Source organism: Vulpes lagopus, chromosome 6, assembly GCF_018345385.1.
Source record: "Vulpes lagopus strain Blue_001 chromosome 6, ASM1834538v1, whole genome shotgun sequence".
Classification (NCBI taxonomy): Eukaryota; Metazoa; Chordata; class Mammalia; order Carnivora; family Canidae; genus Vulpes; species Vulpes lagopus.
The window spans coordinates 91,800,071-91,821,261 of record NC_054829.1 but is presented as its reverse complement, the minus strand read 5'-3'; the positions used below and the strand labels follow the sequence as shown (position 1 = coordinate 91,821,261).

At 34.4% G+C, this 21,191-nt stretch overlaps 1 protein-coding gene and 1 pseudogene across 2 annotated transcripts in view; both read right to left on the bottom strand.

Moving 5' to 3' along the window:
• The window catches only part of GRID2 (glutamate ionotropic receptor delta type subunit 2), a 1,439,737-nt gene that overhangs the window by 720,490 nt on the left and 698,056 nt on the right, over nt 1–21,191 (bottom strand). The gene's annotated exons all lie outside the window — the stretch shown is intronic.
• Nucleotides 10,907–11,911, bottom strand: LOC121493293 (annotated as a pseudogene).

Below are 21,191 nucleotides of genomic sequence, written 5' to 3'. Positions count from 1 at the left end.
CAGACTTAAGAGGGAAATTCTAGAAGAGTTAATAGTGTGATCTTTTTTGACAAGAGTGAAAATCTGCAATTTTAAAAAGCAAACAACATTTTAAATATGGAGTGTAATTTTTTATAAATTATCCTAAGGCTTAAAAGCAGTGCTATAGCCTTGAAATAGGGATTAAGATAATATAATAAACCCAAGTATCTTAAACTGAGGGTACTTATATTCTTCCTTAAGCCAAATAAGCTGAAAGTATAAGACAGTATGATGCATGGAACTTTTGTTTCCTGGAGTGAGAAATAAATAAACTATGTTTGCATTATTTTAAGCAAAAGAATAACAGATATTTAATGTTGTGCTTCTATACCACTCAGAAAGCTTTAACTGTATAAGACTGTCTGTAGTTCACTGAAACAGAATAAAATAATAAAAGAGCCTTAGTTTATTTTTATCTGAAGTTTTCTTCTAAGAGATCATTTCTAGTGGGAAAAAGAAAAAAAAAACTTCTATCAAAAACAACTTATACACCATTTCAATTAAGTCTATTCCCTTAAACAATCCTATCGGAGTAAAATAGAATAAAAAGCTAGGCTATGAATTATATCGTGTCTCATTAATTCAAAATCTGCCATTTCTTTTTATAAATGCCATAATTTCAAGACCTACTAAGGTTACTTTAGTTTCCTAAGCCCTCTTTAATGAGTCTTCAAAATGTGTTAAATAAACAGGGTCTAATCAAATGAGACCTGAATCTTTCTAGGAGACAAATGCATAGCATTTTGTGTTTATGGGTATGCAATAGATTTACAAGCATTTAAATGTCAAGAAATTATCTTGATTCTTAAGAGGTCTTAGGACACAGCCCTTAGGACATTAGCTATATACTTATATTATAGAATTTATTATGAAAACTTAAACAAGATTTATCAGACAACTGGGTTATAAACTTCTTAAATTCTGGAGATTTAAAACCTTATTCTGATGTTAAGAAAATTTGCCTATGTAGTTTATTACAAATTGAAAAAAAAATCTTTATGGTTGAGCTCAAAGTATGAAGACTTTCAAGAAGACAGTTTTAAACACTGTAGAGGCTCTTGTATTGTACACTATTTTATGTATTTTAAAGATAGTTTGGTTCTATAGTTTGACTGGGGTGATGGTTTCACTGATAGATACAATTGTCAAAATTAATGAACTGAACGCTTAAGATTTGTGTGTCTTGTATATATATTAATCTCAATTAAAAACAAACAAACAAAAACCTGTTACAGTGGTGCCTGAGTGGCTCAGTCGGTTAAGCATCTGCCTTCTGCTCAGGTCATGATCCCAGGGCCCAGTGATCAAGCCCCACATCAGATTCCCGGCTCAGAAGGAGTCTGCTTCTCCCTCTCCCGCTGTCTGCCACTCCTGCCTCTGCTCTCTTCTGTCTCTCTGTCAAATAAGTAAATAAAATCTTTAAAAAAGTAACTTGTCACTATTTTTTCCTTCTCTCTATTCCTGATGTTCAGTCTCCCATCCACCAACAACCACAGCAAAATAAAAGTATAAGAATTACAGTAATATAGCATTATTCCTTTGTTAGTGGAGATAAAATATCCTATATTTCGATGCGGTAAGAAAGAGGAGAAAGAGGAAGAGGGAAAAAAGGAGAAGATTTCTAACTATTTTATCTTTGTGATACAGAAAAATATAACTAAAATGGCAGTTGGCTCTGTTGTGTATCCCATAAGTGTGTATTAGAGTCTATTGCTTAATAATAATGTGCCCTTCAGCCCAAACTAGCACACAGTATACCCTCAATAAGTATTTGTTGATGGATGGAAAAAAGGAAGGAAAAGAAGGAGAAAAAAACAAAAGAAGGAAGGAGGAAATTTGAGCCCAAGACTCAGAAACATCTGGAAACATTCAAGTTCTCAAAACTGTGTTTCTGTAAGAGAAAGAAACTTCTCTATATGTTTATGCTGAGCAGCATCTCTGGCAGATGCTCTGTGTTTAGACATTAACTTTATTTAACGAATATTTATTAATTTCCTGATATACTGCATGCCCCTATTACCTATTCTAGAATGAGTAAGATTAGCTAATAATGTAGTTTCATATAATTAAGTATTGCCTTCAACCTATAGATGTGTTGTAATTTGTCCCATTTACATTTTTCTTTTATACGTCCTTGCTTTAATATGCACATAAAATTTATGGGAAGATACATGAACTTCTGCAAAATGAGTATGGTGACATTGCAGTGAAGAAAGTTCTCTTTATATTTCTGTATTGCTTTGTAATTTTATTTATTCTTAAATTTCTAGTACATTGGTTTATTTACAAAGTGGCTTTGTGACTTCTCCCTATTCTCAAATTTTGTTAAGGAGTAACAGAATAACTGAAAGTGCTCAATCTTGTCTGCATGGCTTATAATCTTAAAATATAAATATGTGCTATTATATCATTAAAAAACAATACAAAGCACATAAATAATTAAAGCAAATATCTTAAGTGTGATGTTTAAGATAAGGTATTATAGAATCTTTCCATAGCAAACCAAGTAAAAACAGATGTCATGATTTCATAATATTGGAGCAAGAACTGAAGGTTAAAAAAAATCAAAAGGAATAATTAGCCAAAGAAAGTGTTCCTTAGAGCCAGTTGAAATACACTGAGCTAGTCACATTATATAAGATAAATCATCTGAACCTTCCCCAAAGCTAAATGATCCATTTACAAGACTGAATGTAACATTCGATGAAAACAGCTCGCTTTTCCTCATATGTAAAAATGATTTTTTATTTTGTTTTAAGTCATGATTGGAGTGTAAGCCACAAATGCCATTATGATGGATATAGAAATTATATTCATATTAGATTACGTATATCTCTTATTACTAGGATCTTTGATTTAAATCATTTTTAGATTGTGTTAATTTATGCACATACATGTATGGACACAGTAACCTATCTATCCTATCTTTTTCAAGAAAGTGAAGATTTTGCTCTTCAATTTATCTTTCAAACTCTGAGTATTTCTTTCCTTTTTCTTTCTTCTTCATCTTTTTCTTTTTTTTCTTTTTAAACCAAACTAACAGCAAACACTGACAGATAATTTTCTTTCATCTCTTTTATTTATTTACTTTAAAGATTATATTTATTTATTCATGAGAGACACACACACACACAGAGAGAGAGAGAGAGAGAGGCAGACCAGGCAGAGGGAGAAGCAGGCTCTCTGTAGGGAGCCTGACATGGGACTTGATCCTGGGTCTCCAGGATCACGTCCTGAGCTGAAGGAGGTGCTAAACCGTTGAGCCACCCGGGCTGCCCTCTTTCATCTCTTTTAAAGAGAGTTTTAATAATAAGCTCAAAAGATTGTGCTTCACTTAAAATAAGGACATATACTAACTTAAGTCTAATAACTGGTATTGTAATTTATAATTAATTTTCATCTTAATTTTTTATAAATTACTTAAGGGAAAAACCTAAACATTGTTTGCTCATAAGAAACCTTCAAAAAAATTAAAAACCTCTAATAAGGTGAAAAGAGTCAACAGGTTGCTTTATCTTTCTGATAAATATTTCACTTTTCATATTGTTGCATTAGGCTTGTTGACTATTTTACATAGTCTGAGCCCAAATGCTTAACTTTGAACCCTTATTGTTATCTTAATTTCTTTGGTACTTTCAGAAAAAAAAAAAGTCTGCCTCCTAGAGAAAAACAGAAGATGAAAGAAAATACTGTGTAAACCTTCAGTAGGCTTCTTCTTTAATATATATATATATATAAACCTTGTAGCTAAAGAAAATAGTTTGGACGGCATCAATTTAATTAGAAAATATATTTTTTATATTTCCTATTTATAAATTTAAATTCTCAACCACAAGATTTACATAAACAAAATATCTTCTTTCAGAGTTGAAACATCAGCAACATTTTTGTCAGGGAGCAGGCAAAAGGAGAGAGAGAATCTCAAGCAGACTCCCCACTGAGGGCAGAGCCAGATGGGCTTAATCCCGCCACCCTGAGATCATGATCCCAGCCAAAACCAAGACTGAGTTGCTCAACCAGCTGGGTCACCCAGGCGCATCAGGAGAAAAAGAATCTTAAGCAGATTCCATGCCAGTTCAGTGCCCATTGTGGGGTTTCTCATGACCCTGATATCATGACCTGGGCCAAAATCAAGAGTTGGCCACTGAGTGGACTGAGCTATCCAGGGGCCCCAAAATAACAGAAATTTTTTAAAAGGTTTTTTTTTTTTTTATTGCTTGTGTATTATGAAAAAAGAAAAGTTTCCTAATTCTCTTCTATTTTCCAAATGGCTATCAAAGTGGACCTAAATCTTTTCATACGTACTTTTTAAAATTAAGTATCTATGTTCTTCACAAAAGAGATATGTTGTTAGATAATCCTGTTACCATCACACATATTTGTGATGTTTTAAATCACACAATATGTTCTTTAAATTGGAATTCAAACCTGAATCCTTTCATACTTACTTTGCTTTTCATTAAATACCTAACTTCTTCACATTAGGGATATGTTGTTAAATAAACCCGTTAACATCAATCACATTTGTGAAGTTTTAAATAACATAATATGTTCTTTAAATTGGAATTCAAATTCTCTTCTATGAAATTTCTTTTTCCGTGGGTTCAGAAAGTAGTTTTAGACAAATATCTGTAAATTTTCCAATATGGCTACTATTCAAAATTCATATAAATATTATATAAGAAGCTTTTAAAATAATATTCTAGCTATTTTCAAAAATAAATGATATTCTTCAAAATTTCATGCATTTATGTTTAAAATTTTAAAACTGCAAAAAACTACAGATACCTCAAATATTAATTATTAATGAACATGTATTTAATGGCAGGATTATTAACAATTTACTTGCTTTTAAACTTCTTAAAAAATACAAACAATGAAATTTCATGCTGTATAATGAAAAAGTTATCACAAATATTAGGTTGTATAAGATTTTCTATGAATATAAAAAGTTGGCTGCTATTTGGTTTCAGATATTCTTTGGTAATAATAAATGTAATTCCATTTTATTTTATTTTATTATTATTTTTTTATGATAGCCACACACAGAGAGAGAGGCAGAGACCTAGGCAGAGGGAGAAGCAGGCTCCATGCACCGGGAGCCCGACGTGGGACTCGATCCCGGGGCCTCCAGGATCGCGCCCTGGGCCAAAGGCAGGCGCTGAACCGCTGCGCCACCCAGGGATCCCTGTAATTCCATTTTAAACTTACATTCAGCAGTTTAGTCTTTGACTATTTGTGATCAGAAAAGTTATAAAAAACTTAAATTCTTTGGGATCCCTGGGTGGCTCAGTGGTTTACCTCCTGCCTTCCACCCAGGGTGTGATCCTGGAGACCCGGGATGGAGTCCGACATCAGGCTCCCTGCAGGAAGCCTGCTTCTCCATCTGCTGGTGTCTTTGCCTCTCTCTCTCAGTCTCTCTCTCTCTCTGTCTCTCTCTCTTTCTCTCTGTGTCTCTCATGAATAAAAAAAAAATTTTTTCTTTAAAAAAAAAAATCTTAAGTTCTTCATCATTTATTAGCTTTCTTTCTTTCTTTTATTTTTTTTTTTTCCAGTAAAGAGGATCCATTTGCTACAATGGCATGTGCAAGAAAACTTTTAATGATCCTGAGATATACAATGTTGGCTGGGTGGCTTAGCAGTTAAGCACCTGCCTTCGGCCCAGGGTGTGGTTCTGGAATCCTGGGATTGAATCGCACGTCAGGCTCCCTGCATGGAGCCTGCTTCTCCCTCTGCCTGTGTCTCTGCCTCTCTCTCTCTCTCTCTCTCTCTCTCTGTGTGTGTGTGTGTCTCTATGAATAAATAAATAAAATATTTAAAAATATATATTTATGGAAAAAGAATTATTTCTTTTCACCTTTCACAGATTTTTAAGATTTTATGTCTAATAAAATTAAAGTAAACGTCATGTTAGGCTTGGAAAAGAAAATGTCATGGGGGTATTACAGCAGAACATCCTGGGTAGCATCATATCATTATTTTTATCATGAAAACATGGTTGTAATTTTAATTTTTTATTTATTTATTTATTTATGATAGTCACAGAGAGAGGGAGAGAGAGAGGCAGAGACACAGGCAGAGGGAGAAGCAGGCTCCATGCACCGGGAGCCCGACGTGGGATTCGATCCTGGGTCTCCAGGATCGCGCCCTGGGCCAAAGGCAGGCGCCAAACCGCTGCGCCACCCAGGGATCCCCAACATGGTTGTAATTTTAATATGACATTGCACCCGAACATCACATTAAAAGTTTAATTTTTTCAAATTAAGTTATTTGTACAAATTAAATATGGTTAATATGTATTAATTTATTTAATAATATGCTTGTGAATTTGTCAACCAGTATATATAAGTTAAGGGCTATTTTAATGCCTATTTTAAAAATTGTGAACTTTAGCATAAAGAAGTCAAATATCAGGTTCAATGTCACACAACTTGTAAGTGGCAGAGCAAAGAATCTGAATACAGGCAATCTGGATCCAGAATTCATGCTCCTAACTACATACCCTACACTATTTAATATATTACCCTTTAAAGTCTCGAAACAATGATCAAATCTTGGATTTTATACAAGAAAGCACCTGGGTGGCTCGGTCAGTTAAATGTCTGCTTTCGGCTCAGGTCATGATCTCGGAGTCCTGGGATGGAGCCCCACACAGGCTCCCTGCCCAGCAAAGAGTTTGCTTCCCCTTCTACCTCTGTCCCTTACCCCCTCCCCCTGCTTTTGCTCTCTTTCTCTTTCTCTCTAATCCATATCCACCTGGAGCTGATAAAAGGAAAGGTGGGTAAAAGGAATGGAACCATTTAAGAGAATTACCTCAGGCTTTGGGCTGATATTTGTAGCCATTAGGAAAGAGGAGGCTATGGTGCCAGTGAAGCCCAGAAGGCCAGGTGAGTCCAGGCAGGCTGTCTGTGCTCTCCCCTTTTAAATTATTTTTAAGATAGCTCTTATAAAAGTACAAAGATGTGAACATGGAGAGTGTGATGATAACCCAAGTGTAGGTGATTTTTCTGATGTTTTATGTTCAGAAGTTCACCCGGGGCTAAATATCATGACAGAACTGATGGCAGCAATTGGTTAATTCAGTCATCTATGCCAGTGTTTCTTAAATTTGAAAACTTTTAGGTGCCAAGAATATGTCATTGGATGAAGTTTGAGAAACTCAAACTGACAAGTAACAAAAGCACTTATTCATTACTTGGTACCAACACAGATACAGATATAGAATTATATAGATAATAAAAATGCAGGGAGGTAGTTGGTTATAAGATTGTGATATAGTTCTTCAGGTACATGTATGTGTATATATCGATGCATATATAAACACTGATAAAAGTAAAGTCTAATTTTAAAAGTAAAATCTTATGGGGGTTTGTAGATCCTTAAGGATACGCAATGGAATTCCATCTGGAAAAACTGATCAATAAAGAGATTTCATGATGGACACTGTAGGGCTCTCTCCACGTTTCTTGGGATTGCTAAATACACACTTGACTCCTTCTTGAGCTGGATAACTCACATAACTGTGAGTACAAGCAAAATTAAATATATATTTTCTTTTTGGAGATGGAAACTTAAGGGATGTTGGTTTAGTTTTTCCACTTTTCATGCAAGTTTTTATAGAGTTGGAGTCTGTCCATCCTTCACCTGAGCCTCTTTATGCCAATGCTTTCCTACAACTCACTAAGATTTTCAGCTTTCCATTGATAATTATGCCACTGTGGTAATCACAGTAGAGAGAAACAGATAATAATAAGAAAGACGGAGACCTAATCCTACAAAAAAGAAGGTCTAGGAAATCTTAACTTATTTTCTTTTTAGGCCAGTAGTGAAGTTAGATTTTCATTAGTCATTTTTGGTTGTCTATTGTTATGACCTGATGAATTATACTATTTTATATTCATGGTTGTCCCAAGCTTTACAAATTGTTCTTAAAACAGAATTGATCTGTTGTTGGGTAAACCAGAGCTAACTTTTCTTTAGTGAAAACTAGTGATGGATGAATAATGACTTGAAATAAATAACAGCTCCACTTTAATCCAATGTCAACATTTTCTCTCATCAAACACAGAGCCAAACAAGATGACATTATTTAGTTTTTCTTTCTATTTCAATTTAGGATGAAGAAATGAACAATGATACCACTACAGGGAAAGCTAAGGGCAAGTCTGGAATAAAGTGTCATATAGATAACTGATCATATAACTAGTCTTTGAGTACCTGAAACTTTCCTGTATTTTTTTTTTAACAAAGCACATTGGTATCTTAAAATTAAAATGAAATAATCATTCTTAATAAACCAGTTAAATGTTTAGTATTCCCCAACATTTCATTGCTTAATAATTTTATCAGTCTCTCCTTAAGAAAAAATAATTTATACTGAATAGTGAGACTGTAGCATGTTTCATATAATAAAATTCTGTTGGGAGTTCTCTTCTTATTATGTAATTAAGTTTTAATATCCAAAGAAGCCCTATCACATACAATTTCTACAATCCACTTGCTAACTGATAATTAAGGATATGTTCTACAAATCTATTAAGGGACTGATATAGACAAAAATGTCTCATACTTTATGACTGGTTGTATGTGCCTAATAGACTACTTGGGTTTTGGTTTTAATTTCTATGTAACAGTATAAATACTGTAAAAATATTGTATTTTTTTTAATAGATGGAGTTAGTGAGTGTCATGGATTCTTAGCAGTAAGGATGAAAAACCCTCCTTGATTGGTGCTTACTACAGTGATATATAAATTTTAAGACTCAGACACTACACTACAGGAAACCTCAGAGAATGCCAAGTGCAATTCATATTGAAGTCCCTTAGCATTTTGCTAGAATAATTTCCCTTACTAAGATAAAGCCTTCTTCATTTAGGCTTGTAATCCCTTTCACAACTAAATGTACCATGTACCACATTTGAGGCTTTAGATGAAAAATGCTATTTTAATTGATGATCTTGAAATGCTCTGGGTCATACCTCTGATTAGGAATGGGTATTTTGCGGAAGCCTTTCATGGCTTTTTCTCAGTAAGTTAAAGCTATAGGAAGTACTGAGGTAAAATATAAAAACAAAACAGGGATCCCTGGGTGGTGCAGCGGTTCGGCGCCTGCCTTTGGCCCAGGGCGCGATCCTGGAGACCCGGGATCGAATCCCACATCGGGCTCCCGGTGCATGGAGCCTGCTTCTCCCTCTGCCTGTGTCTCTGCCTCTCTCTCTCTCTCTCTCTGTAACTATCATAAATAAATAATAATAAAAAAAAAATAAAAAAAAATAAAAAAAATAAAAACAAAACAAAAACCCTCTTGTTATAAAGGATGGCTTTTATTTTTCTAATGATTGAAATTTAGATGTTCAGTTTTCCAATATTTTTTATTTAAAAAACAATAAAAGGTAAGGGCAAATATTCATTACTTTCTTCTTTTTATTAACCAAAAGATTTTTCAAAAGATGACATTCATTTAGCTGCATATTAACAACAAAAAACTTAATACTAGGGAACAAAAAAGTCTGGATATAATAGAGATCAAAATAATTTTTGTTCTTTAGTATTCAAAGAAGTATAGCCACTGAAATCCTTAGTCAGTTAAGATACTATAGGGAAAGATTAATATTTTTTTTATTCTGGGCAGCCCAAGTGGCTCAGCGGTTTGGCCCTGTCTTCAGCCCAGGGAGTGATCCTGGGGACCCAGGATCGAGTCCCAAGTTGGGCTCCCAGCGTGGAGTCTGCTTCTCCCTCTGCCTGTGCCTGTGCCTCTCTCTCTCTCTCTCTGTCTCTCATGAAAAAATAAATAAAATATTTAAAAATATATATTTTTTATTCTTCTTTAAGTAGTTAATAAAACCTAGAATGTTTAGTTCTTAAGTGAGGAATAGAAGATAGAAAAGAAAAATACAAATGCATGTTTACATTTAATAAATACTCTTTTTTATAAAAATGTTGCTTGATCATAGCATCACTAATAGAGAAGTTTTCATGTTCCAGCGAATTTTATATTTAACTATAGGGCAGACTGAAAATTAATTATGTACTTATTTTTTTTTTAAAAGCCACCCTCAACTACATATATGAAATTAATTCTTTTAAAATCTAAGACTGTTTCATTTTTCTATAGGAAAAACAGATTTATTTAATCCACAATTTTTATGGACAAAATAATTATAAAGTAATTTATGTGATAGCATTTATATTCTTGGTTTTGCAAAATATCTTCAAAAACCTTCAAGGGGTCTTCCTTTCCAACTAGGGCCCGGCAGAATGGCTCCCACAAAGAAGGGTGGCGAGAAGAAGAAGGGCGGTTCTGCCATCAACGAGGTAGGGACCAGAGAACACACCATCAACATTCACAAACGTACCCACGGAGCGGGTTTCGAGAAGTGTGCCCCTCGGGCACTCAAAGACATCCGGAAGTTTGCCATGAAGGAGATGGGAACTCCAGATGTGCACACTGACGCCGGGTTCAACGAAGCTGTCCGGGCCGAAGGAATAAGGAATGTTCCATACCACATGCCTGTGCGGTTGTCCAGAAAACGTAATGAGGATGAAGTTCACCAAACAAGCTCTACAGGCTGGTTACCTACATACCTGTCACCACTTTCAAAAATCTACAGACTGTTAATGTGGATGAGAACTAATCGCTGATTGTCAAATAAAGGTATAGAACTAAAATAAAATAATATAAATAAAAATAAAATAAAATAAAATAAAATAAAATAAAAATAAAATTAAATTAAATTAAAAAAAAAAACACCTTCAAGGGAAGCACAGTATCATGTCTGATATGTAGTGGTAATTTTTATTTTATTATTATTTATTTATTTATTTATTTATTTATTTATTTATTTATTTTTAACAACAGATAATCAATTTATTAGAAAGGTTGATTTAAGCATCTGCGGCGGTGACTTCAACCTCGACTCCAGGCTCAACACTGATGGAGACTGTGCAGATCAATGAGTCACTTGTGGATCCTCATCTGAGAACGACCCCAAGTCTTAGAGCCTTCCCCCAGGAGTCCTTCTCCCGGTGACTCTCAGAGTCCCGGTCGGCTGCATCCGCACCCGCCCTTTCACGTTGAGATTCTTTTCCTTGGCACCTCTGATCAGGCCGGCACACACCTTTCCCAAAGATTTGACGTTGCGGCTCGTTAGGGTAATTCTAATTGGGTGAATCGCCACCTCTGGTTCCACGGGTGTCTTCCCGGCGTCTTCAAAGCCACGGCCGTGGCTGGCTTCCTGACCGCCTTGCCCCTCGCGGACGGTGGGGAGGCCCGAGCAGGAGCAGGAGCATCCTGGGCTCCGCTCTGGCTGCCCCCAGGTCTTCCTCAAAGAGTGTAGTGGTAATTTTTAAAAGACACAAGATATTTAGGGAAATTAAAAGGTGTTTTTTTTTTTTAATTTAAAGAATTTTTGATAAAGTTTCCAAATTTAATACTTTTTAATATTCAGTCGTTATCCTTACGGTTGGGTATTTCCAGACATATTTTCCCTTATATAATTTCATTTTTATCTGTGCAACTACTCCACAAATTGACAGAAGCACTGCAGAAGACAGAATCGTTTTTTATAAGGTAGTTGAAACTACTCATGCAACTCAATTTTTTTAAAGAAATAGACCAAATTTCAAACCTAATAATGTGGTAACTTACTCTAAAAATAAATGAGCTAGATATGACTAAAGCCATTTAATTATAATAACACACTTTACTTGGCATCTAATGTAGCTTGCATTTCTCCTCATTTTTCTTTTCCTCTCTCTAAGCCAATTTCTTTCTAGAATCTTCTAATGGTCTGTCTCCTGTTTTGGCTCCTCTTTCTCCTCATTTTCCACTTGGTCCTACCTTAATGCTTTAGTTTCTTTCCATTTTTCTTTCTTCAGATGTCGCTCCATTCCACAATGTTCAAAGATTCTAAATGAGCCTCCCACTTCCAACTGCCCAGGTGGGTGTTACATAGAAAGGCAGTGAGCTAAGGTTAGTAAGTACATGAATTTTAGAGTCCAAATATAAAAGTTTAAGTAACAGCGCTGCCTCCTATAGGAACTTCTCTATATTTCACTATCCACTTAGTAATGGTAGCTACTTCAAAAGGCTGTTATAAGAATCGCATGAATTGGTTCACAGCACTTAAAATAGTGCACAATGCATTGTAAGCACTTAGGAAGTGTTACTAATCTGTGTGACTGAATCACTCGGTTAATAAAGGCCATAGGGCATGTCTACCCCAATTTTTGATACGTCAAAATTTTCTTCTTTCTTTTATACCATTTTTCTTTCTCAAGGTTCCTTCCCCTGAACATTCTAGGATGCTCCAGCTCACTCATCTTTCAAACATACAAAAGTAAAAAATGTTAACACACACACAAAATTGTACATATACACACACAAATTCCATTGGAAAAATTTAATTAATTAATTAATTAATTAATTAATTTGACAGAGAGCATGCATGAGCAAGAAGGGACAGAGACAGAAGGAGATAGAGATCCATGCTGAACAAGGAGCCTGATGCAGGTCTTGATCTCAAGACTGAGATCATGATCTGACCTAAAATCAAGCGTTGAACACTCAACCAGCTGAGCCACCCAGGAGCCTCCAAAGTTTCACAGATAATACTGTATCCTTTTCCTCCTCTTTAATGTCAAACCTCAGAGTTTATTCTGTATTTGTTGTTTCTATGCCTTACCTCTTATTGCAATCTACCATCAATCAAGTCCATTCTTTTGAAGTTGTTTTTTTTTTTTTTATGATCTTATTCCCTCCAAGAAGCCCAATTGCTCATGTTTCAGTATTCTTCTTTTATAGAATTTGGCACGCCTATGCCTATTGAAAATCCTCTCATTTAATATTCTGCAATGACCATAGAGTATCGTTGAAGGAGCTTGGGTTTAGAGTCAAACAAAACTGGAGTCAGCTTAGTTGTTTGTTGTTGTTGTCGTTGTTTTAGTCCCATTGGTTTTAATGATAGCTCCTTTATTGCATGATGGGATTCAGAATATCTGATTCATGGATTACTGTGAGGATTATAGCATATGTATATAGGTTACCCCAGAGAAGATCCTTGTTCCTGATTTACACTTATTTATTACTTCCTATGTATTGGGCCCTTTGCTAAGTAGTAACTTATGTAAAACCATTTAATGTTCATTACTATCCTATGAGGTAGGTTGTTATTTTAATTTATATTATGCATGTGGAAAATTTTCATAAAGGGGTAAATAACCTGACCAAAATTTAGCTACTGGTAATAACCAGGATTTGTGTCTATGTAGTCGGCTCTAGTATCTCTGTTCTTAATCCCTAAAACCTGTTTTGTAGCTCCCTCATTGCTTTGACATCTGGAACACTGCATTCTCGATTGTTTCCCTCATTTTCTATTTCCCCTTTTGGATCTACTAATCTAACTTCAGAGTTACAGACTTGGTTTACTACCAGTGGGTCTTATTCTTTTAGTGGTTTCAAATACCTTTGAGAATCTGAAGCCAAAGCTGGAAATCCTGTTTTTGGAATAAGGCATATGTATCCATAAGCATGGCTTTGCACATATGTTAAAGGGATTAATTTATCTTGTGAAGCCTCTGTATTAAGACTCCAACATTCAGCGGTTAACAAATCCTGTTGGTACTATAGTCTGATCATCCCTTGAGTTTCTTTCTCCTCTCTGTCCCTCTTACTTACAGTTTTTTTTTTTTTTTTTCCCAGTGAAATGACTCTACTGTGGTTGACAGCCCTGAAGTTAAACATATATGAGTTAGACTTTGGCTACACCATTTAATTAGTTGTATATGCTTGAGTAATATACATATAATATATATGCATGGGTATATTTCCTACAGGAAAATAAGATAATGATGGAGACACTATTACATATATATGTTTATGTGTCTGTATGTATGTCAGTACATATTAACATGTTAAAATATCAAGTAATCTATTAGTCTGTCTTTGAAAAATGCTTATTTATATTGACTGAGAATTTCTCAGTTGCATTTGACCACAAATCATTTTTCAGGGAAAACTCATTAACATTATACTGGGTATCATATAAACTCTCCCTTAACAAATCTCCCAGCACATTCTCTATATTGTTAGGTTTGACCTTTCTAAAACACAAGTTTCTTATGTGACTACTATGACTCACATTCTCTGTGACGCCTACATAACCTTGATGTAATACTTAGTCATACAATGGCCTCTAGCTACCACCCTAGTTCTTTAAAGTCCATCTTCTATCCTGGATAAGTATTTGTTTTCCCTTCAAATAACTTTGTCTTATTAGTGTTTTTATTTGCACACATTTCTTTGTGCTTAATATGACCACTTTCCTCTGGCACTCAGAAAATCCATAGTTAGATATGGCTTTCAACTGATTTGTAAGCAGAATTAACTTATCCTCCTTTTTAAAACAAAGTGCTCAAAATTTTACCTAGGCATATTCATATTATGATATATATTGTTCTATAATTACTTACCATGAATCTAGTCTTTCCATGGAATTTGATCTTTTGGAAAGCTATTGCCAGTATTTGCCAACATTTCATAATCTTTGACCCTTCTTCCACTTCATCGCCCTAGTCCCACCTTAAGCTTTACAAAATCCTGGCTCAGAATTACGCCTCAAATATTGTTCACTAAAATACATAGATATATGGTATTTATCTCCTATTTATAAATACTGAAAGTGGATGAGGTAAGTAATTTATGATTGAGAATTATTAAGAAGTAATCAAAATATCTAGTAATGTTTTGGTACCAATACAGTTTTAATAGATAGATATATGGCTTACCCTACCTATTAGACAGCCACAAAGTATGAATTAATAATGACAGTAAAGGGAATACATATATACATAATATATACTAAAAAATTGAAGATGATAAAACCCCTAGTACAGAAACAAAACCTTCATTATGTGTATGCACACTCATTCATTTAGTACATTATATATGTATATACACACACACACATATATGTCCACAAGTTAAACCCTTATATTTTTAGTACCCTTGCTCAAACTATCAAATATGAGCAACATATGTATGATATATGCTGACTTACTTTAAATTTTTTAACTTACTGAGTTCAGTGAGTGAAATATTAACTAAATATATAGACATCCTGTGTTTACATAGTATTAGCATATGGTGCCAATAAACATGAAGTTATCCACAATAAATAGAGATTTTTTTTAAAAAAGACTCTCAACAAACAAGAGAAAGCTATAAAACTCTTCTCATGATCATCCGTACCGTCTCTTAAAACCATCTGCCTACTTGAATCCTTTTCATTATACAGATTCTTCTACCACTGTGAAAGGAGATCCGATCTCAGATTGGGGTTAAAAGGAAAGCAGCTGTTATTCTTTAATCACTACTAGTTTTCCTTTCACAAGGGTCAAAGCAGTTTACAAAGGTTTTTATCTCATAAATAGTAATCCTCATATCAATACTGTCAGGTAAGCAACTTGTATAAAATTTCCCATTTGAGGGCAGCCTGGGTGGCTCAGCGGTTTAGCGCCGCCTTCAGTCCAGGGCATGATCCTGGAGACCCAGGATTGAGTCCCATGTCGGGCTCCCTGCATGGAGCCTGCTTCTCTCTCTGCCTGTGTCTCTGCCTCTCTCCCTCTTTCTGTGTCTCTCATGAATAAATAAATAAAATCTTAAAAAAAAAAATCCCATTTGAATTTCAGCAAAGCTGTCAGAGATTATTTTTTTTTTAAGATTTTATTTATTTATTCATGAGAGACACAGAGACAGAGAGGCAGAGACACAGGCAGAGGGAGAAAGCAGACTCCATGCAGGGAGCCTGACATGGGACTCGATCCCAGGTCTCCAGGATCACACCCTAGGCCAAAGGAGGTACTAAACCGCTGAGCCACCCGGGTTGCCCAAAGCTGTCAGAATATTAAATTAAAAGTGCTATCTTCACTTTGAGCTTCTAGATGATTATTTTAATTTCATGCTCAATGACAATGTGATGTGTATTTTTGTTTTAAATACATACATATCTTATAAACAGACTATATACATATGTATGTGTAAAACTACATATGCACACGAACATATGTATAGTCTGGCTCAGCTATAACTTTCTCATCTCTTCAGAGTGAGTTAATTTTTCATAGTAAAAATAATTTTGAATAAGTAAGTAAAAGGACCCAGCTATCTCATGGCAATTTTATCCCATTCTCCATATCTTAGGATAACTAGTATTTATAGAGATTTCAAAAACAGTTTATTTTTTTTTAAGATTTTATTCATCTATTTATGAGAGACACAGAGAGAGGGGCAGAGACATAGGCAGAGGGAGAAGCAAGCTCCTTGTGGGGAGCGCAATGCAGAACTCAATCCCAGGACCCCAGGATCATGACCAGAGCCAATAGCAGATGCTCAACCACTGAGCTACCCAGGCGCCCCCCCAAAACAGGTTTTTTTTTTTTTTTAAATCACTAGAGCATTCCTTGCCCTTTAGTATTTTCTTTTCCCAAGACTTCAGTCATCTTGCTTTACTTAATCTGAAAGAAGGACAATTCCAAAATCAAGCCCTGGATGATACATGCCATGGATCATGATGTGGAAATAATCTGCCAGCACTGAGATTTGAATTAGGTTGTCCTAGGCCTAAATAGGCTAGCCATGTTTTTTTTTTATTTTTTATTTTTTTTTAGCCATGTTTTTCAGATATTTTCATTGATATGTTTTACTTTTATGTAGATGATCATAATATAAATAAGAAATTTAGGTATATAGTATATACGGGTGATGCTAGGCAGTGTACGTGTAGTGTATATATGGGTATGTATGTGAATTCATAGTTTTGACTAAAAACACATTTCTGCATCTTTCAGGTTTGAAAGAGAAACAAAGGAAAGAAAAGGCAGAGAGGGAAATGCAAAAGTAAGTGGTAAATAGTATTTCAATTGATTTACCTTCATCTAAAAAGGAAAGAATGGAATTAAGAGTATTGATAAAAGTTGCAGTTGGGAACTATTCCTCCCTAGGCTCTTCCTCTTTTTTTTTTTTTAAGATTTTTTTTTTTTTTTTTTTTTTATTCATGAGAGACCGAGAGAGGCAAAGACATAGACAGAGGGAGAAGCAGGCTTCTTGCAGGGAGTCCAACACGGCACTCTATCCTCCGACTGGGTTCACCCCCAGAGCCAAAGACAGACACTCAATTGCTGAGCCCCCAGGCATCCTCCCAGGCTCTTCTTATCCCAGGTACACTTACATGTTCAACTCTCATTTGCAGCAAAATGATTCAACATGAAGAAATTTTAGAGTTCATGAAGTTTCTAGGTGATCGGTCTCCATGCCTATGGCTCACATCTCATTTAGGGAAGAAGTAAAGCTAAGCTACTTTAGTATTGTTCATAAGCTATAGAATGCATCCACTTCCTTTTTTTAAATATTTTTTTTTATTGGAGTTCAATTTGCTAACATATAGGCATCCACTTCTTTTTTTTTTTTTTTTTTTTTAAATAAACACACATCACCGCCGTCCCTGAATTCATCACAGGTACCACTTAATCATAGGCATCCACTTCTATAATAAAACTGAAGTTAGGAGATCTGACTTAGAAACCAAAATGACAAAACAAGCAAGTGAGAATTCCAGAATTGCTCTTTCTATTAAACAGCACTATGTGTTCAGCCACAGAAACATCTTAGAATTAACTTCAGATAAAACGAAAGTCAAGCATTTCCCAGTCCCAAAGCTACTTTATCTCTTTCCATTTTCTTGTTTGGAACATGATATATTATTATGTGCTCCTCATGACATTTAAAAAAAAGTTGTCAAGTATAATGAAAAGCACACCACATAATCAATGAATGACAACAGTGAAACTCTTTAAGTGCGAACCTCACCCCCCCAAAATATATGCATATGTCTGTATGTACACATATATATGTATATAAATATTTAAAAAAAAGAAAAGAAAAAAAGAAACACATTCCATGAGTTGAGATGGTAGGATGAAACCGGATCATATATTCATCTACCATTAACTCCTTAATACCTAATGAGAAAGATTTTAAATAATTAAAATTTTAAAAAGTACCTTATTGTCAAATGAACAAACAAAATAAAGTGGATAACTTCCTGCCATAAATATCAAACGTGGAAGCTGACAGCTTGGCTTTCCTCCCTTCTCCCTCAAAATATTGTGGAAAGAAGGTTAGTTAACAGAATCCTGATAACTTTTACTAATATCTTCTAAGATAGAGGGGAGTGAGTCCAGAAGGATAAACAAGGAACCCCAGAGAAAACTGAAGGCAAAATCTTTGAAAAGAGGTATCTTCAAAAAGCTGGGGAACCTCACAGATTTCCAGGGCATGATGCTGAATTAGGGGAATGGACTGCAATGCCTTTAAGCATCCCACCACATGAGTGAATTCTAATACAAGACAATTAACAGCATATCTGAAGCCAGAGCAGAGTACATATCTTCTAGAAAAACTTGCCAATAGAAGCACAGAAACCAAGCTCTCCAACTCTAGATGGTAAGGAAAACAACAACAACAACAACAACAACAAACTGAATTAAGATACTGTGGGATTTCTGCCTTACAAAGAAGAATGAAACAACACAATTCTATAAACACAGCATATTAATAAGATAGACATTTCTCCAGGAAAAGTCTTTTGTTTCTATTTGGGTTTGGCTTTGTGTGTTCATTACAAGATGAATGACTGTTCTCCTTAATGCTGATGAGGTCCCTAGTGTTGGATGAGCATTTTTCTGTCTGTCCTCTCAGCATACTGTGATTATTTTCTCTCCTTTTTACAGAGCAGCTTTTTTTCCAGTTTAAGCTAGAATGACAGTAGTCCACTCAGGTATCATCCTGCAAAAACATATGTTTTTGTTTTCTCCTGGAGTAGGAAAGATATGTTACAGTGAATTCAATAAATTCTTTCAATAAGTTCAGTTTCACTCAGCTATTCACTTATTTACCTGTAGCCATTCTACTAGAGGAAGCAGAATAAATTAAAAGTATTTCTGTTTTTATGCCACCAGATTGCAGAAGTACTTGATGAAGGAAATGAAATTGTCTGATTTGACTTAGTGATATATTCCCAACAACTCAACCTAAAAAAAAAAAACAGGACGGCCATTTCTCCATAGACCTGATATTTTGTGAAGACAGCATATGGTGATCAGAGGACATTAGGCAAGTCATTAACAAAGCCCATGAACCACTTTACAAAATATTTTTGAAATGAAAATTAATGGGTAGTCTTTTCTGTGAGCTCTTTCATAGTTGAATGCAGCTGGATGAAATTCATTTGTGGAGGAAATTTTGTTTATATTGCTTTTGACTTCATTAAGCAAAAATATTGAAAAACAGCTAGCTATAGCTGATGCAAAAGAACACAAAAGCAGAAATTGTTACACACTACGCTTTAAAATGCATTTGGAAGTAGACGATTTACATGAAATATCATCTCACTGCTGCCATGATCACCAAAAAAACCCAAACAAGAACAAAAACAGAAAACAAAACAAAACAAAACAAAACAAAACTCAAACACACACAATTTGCAAGAGCAGTTTCAAAAAATATATTCATTTTCAGAAAGGAAGGAAGGACGGAAGGAAGGAAGAAAGGAAAAGGAAAAAAAGTTGGCTTATTCCAAATAGAATAGAACTTAAAGTAAGGATATTTTAAAAGCCTACTACTTCATTTGCAAAGGCATATTTGTATTTCTGAACATTGTAATTAACAAACAGCACACTTGTAAATACAGTGTGTCATTTCCTGCCCAGAATTTCAACAAATTTCTATATTCTCAATATAATTTTCATTATTTTTAGAAAATTCCTTCCAAGATTCTAGACATACACATTTTTTAATGTTACTTTTGAAAAGTTTTACAGAGATTAGCTATAATAGAAATATTGAATATGTTATCTTTCCCAGAAAATTTTGAGTTCTTTAAGAAAAAGGGTTAAGCTTTTATGAAGCTTCTTAGTCCACTATTTTTTTAGCTTACTAATTAAGCTTTAAATGATATCCTTTGATCCCCATCTATCTTTGTGAAAATTAATGACATATTTTCCATTTTTCTCTTCTTTATCCTCCATTTGTTTGATGTTGGAAAATCCCTACTTTGCAGGAACATAACATATTTACATAATACTGTTCTCTCCCTTTTCACATCTTTTAGTCTTAAGTCTACAATTAAATATATTCAGTGTTCACTGTCAAGCTTTTTGTCAAAGTTTACCTAATAAAAACTAAGTTGGATAAAGCTCATCCTCTAGTGAATACAGTATTCTCTAAGCTCTTTCAAGTTTAAAACTTTTTTAAAAAATAACTTTCACACATGGAATACAGCATGGCTCACATGACCTTTCTTTGTGTTTTTAAATATAGGTTTCCATCAATGGTTTTATTTTAAATATTGTTATGAGGTTTGATGATAACCTGTTTCTTTTTCTTTGGAACTAACTTGATACTTTTGCCTGGAAACCCAGAGGACTTTCAGAAAATATCCATAAGGACTAAAAGTTATTCCAGGGTTTATTTAAAGGTTAATGAAATGTGCCCTTCCAATATATAACTGAAAAAATTTTAAATAATTGCCTTAATATTTTTTCCTTGTTCTGTTGTTTTGGTTTTCTTCTTAAAGGATTCCAGTTTTAAGAATTTCAATCCTCTTTTGTCTCTATTTACGTTATTTTTCTGATTATTTTTAGCTCTTTATTTTTATTATTTTTTGGCTTTTTAAATTTCTCTCCACACATTCTCTTTATCAATGTACTTATAAAAAATTAGTGAGAATATTTTCTTTCTTAATAACCTTTCAGTGTAACCTTTATTGCTGAAGTGTCTTTTTTTTCCCTCTCTTCTTTTCTGATCTACTCAGTTCTGATGTCCCACCTTTCTGTTTTGTCCATTTCTATTTTTGAGTTCCACTGATTCAAAAATATATTCATTTTCGTATCTGCAAGTGCTTTTTTAAAAGAATAGTTAACTGAGTTTGGGGTGTGTTGTTTCAGTTTGCCTGTTTCTTGGTTGTTTTGTGTGTATGTGGGAAAGTGGGGGAGGAATTCTCATCAGTTAAAAAATTTGATAATCAATTTATCTATTCTTTTTATTGTAGATTTGTATGGGTGCTTTCTATAACTTTCCTTTCATTTGGAAATATCTTTTTCCCCCCTAGACAAG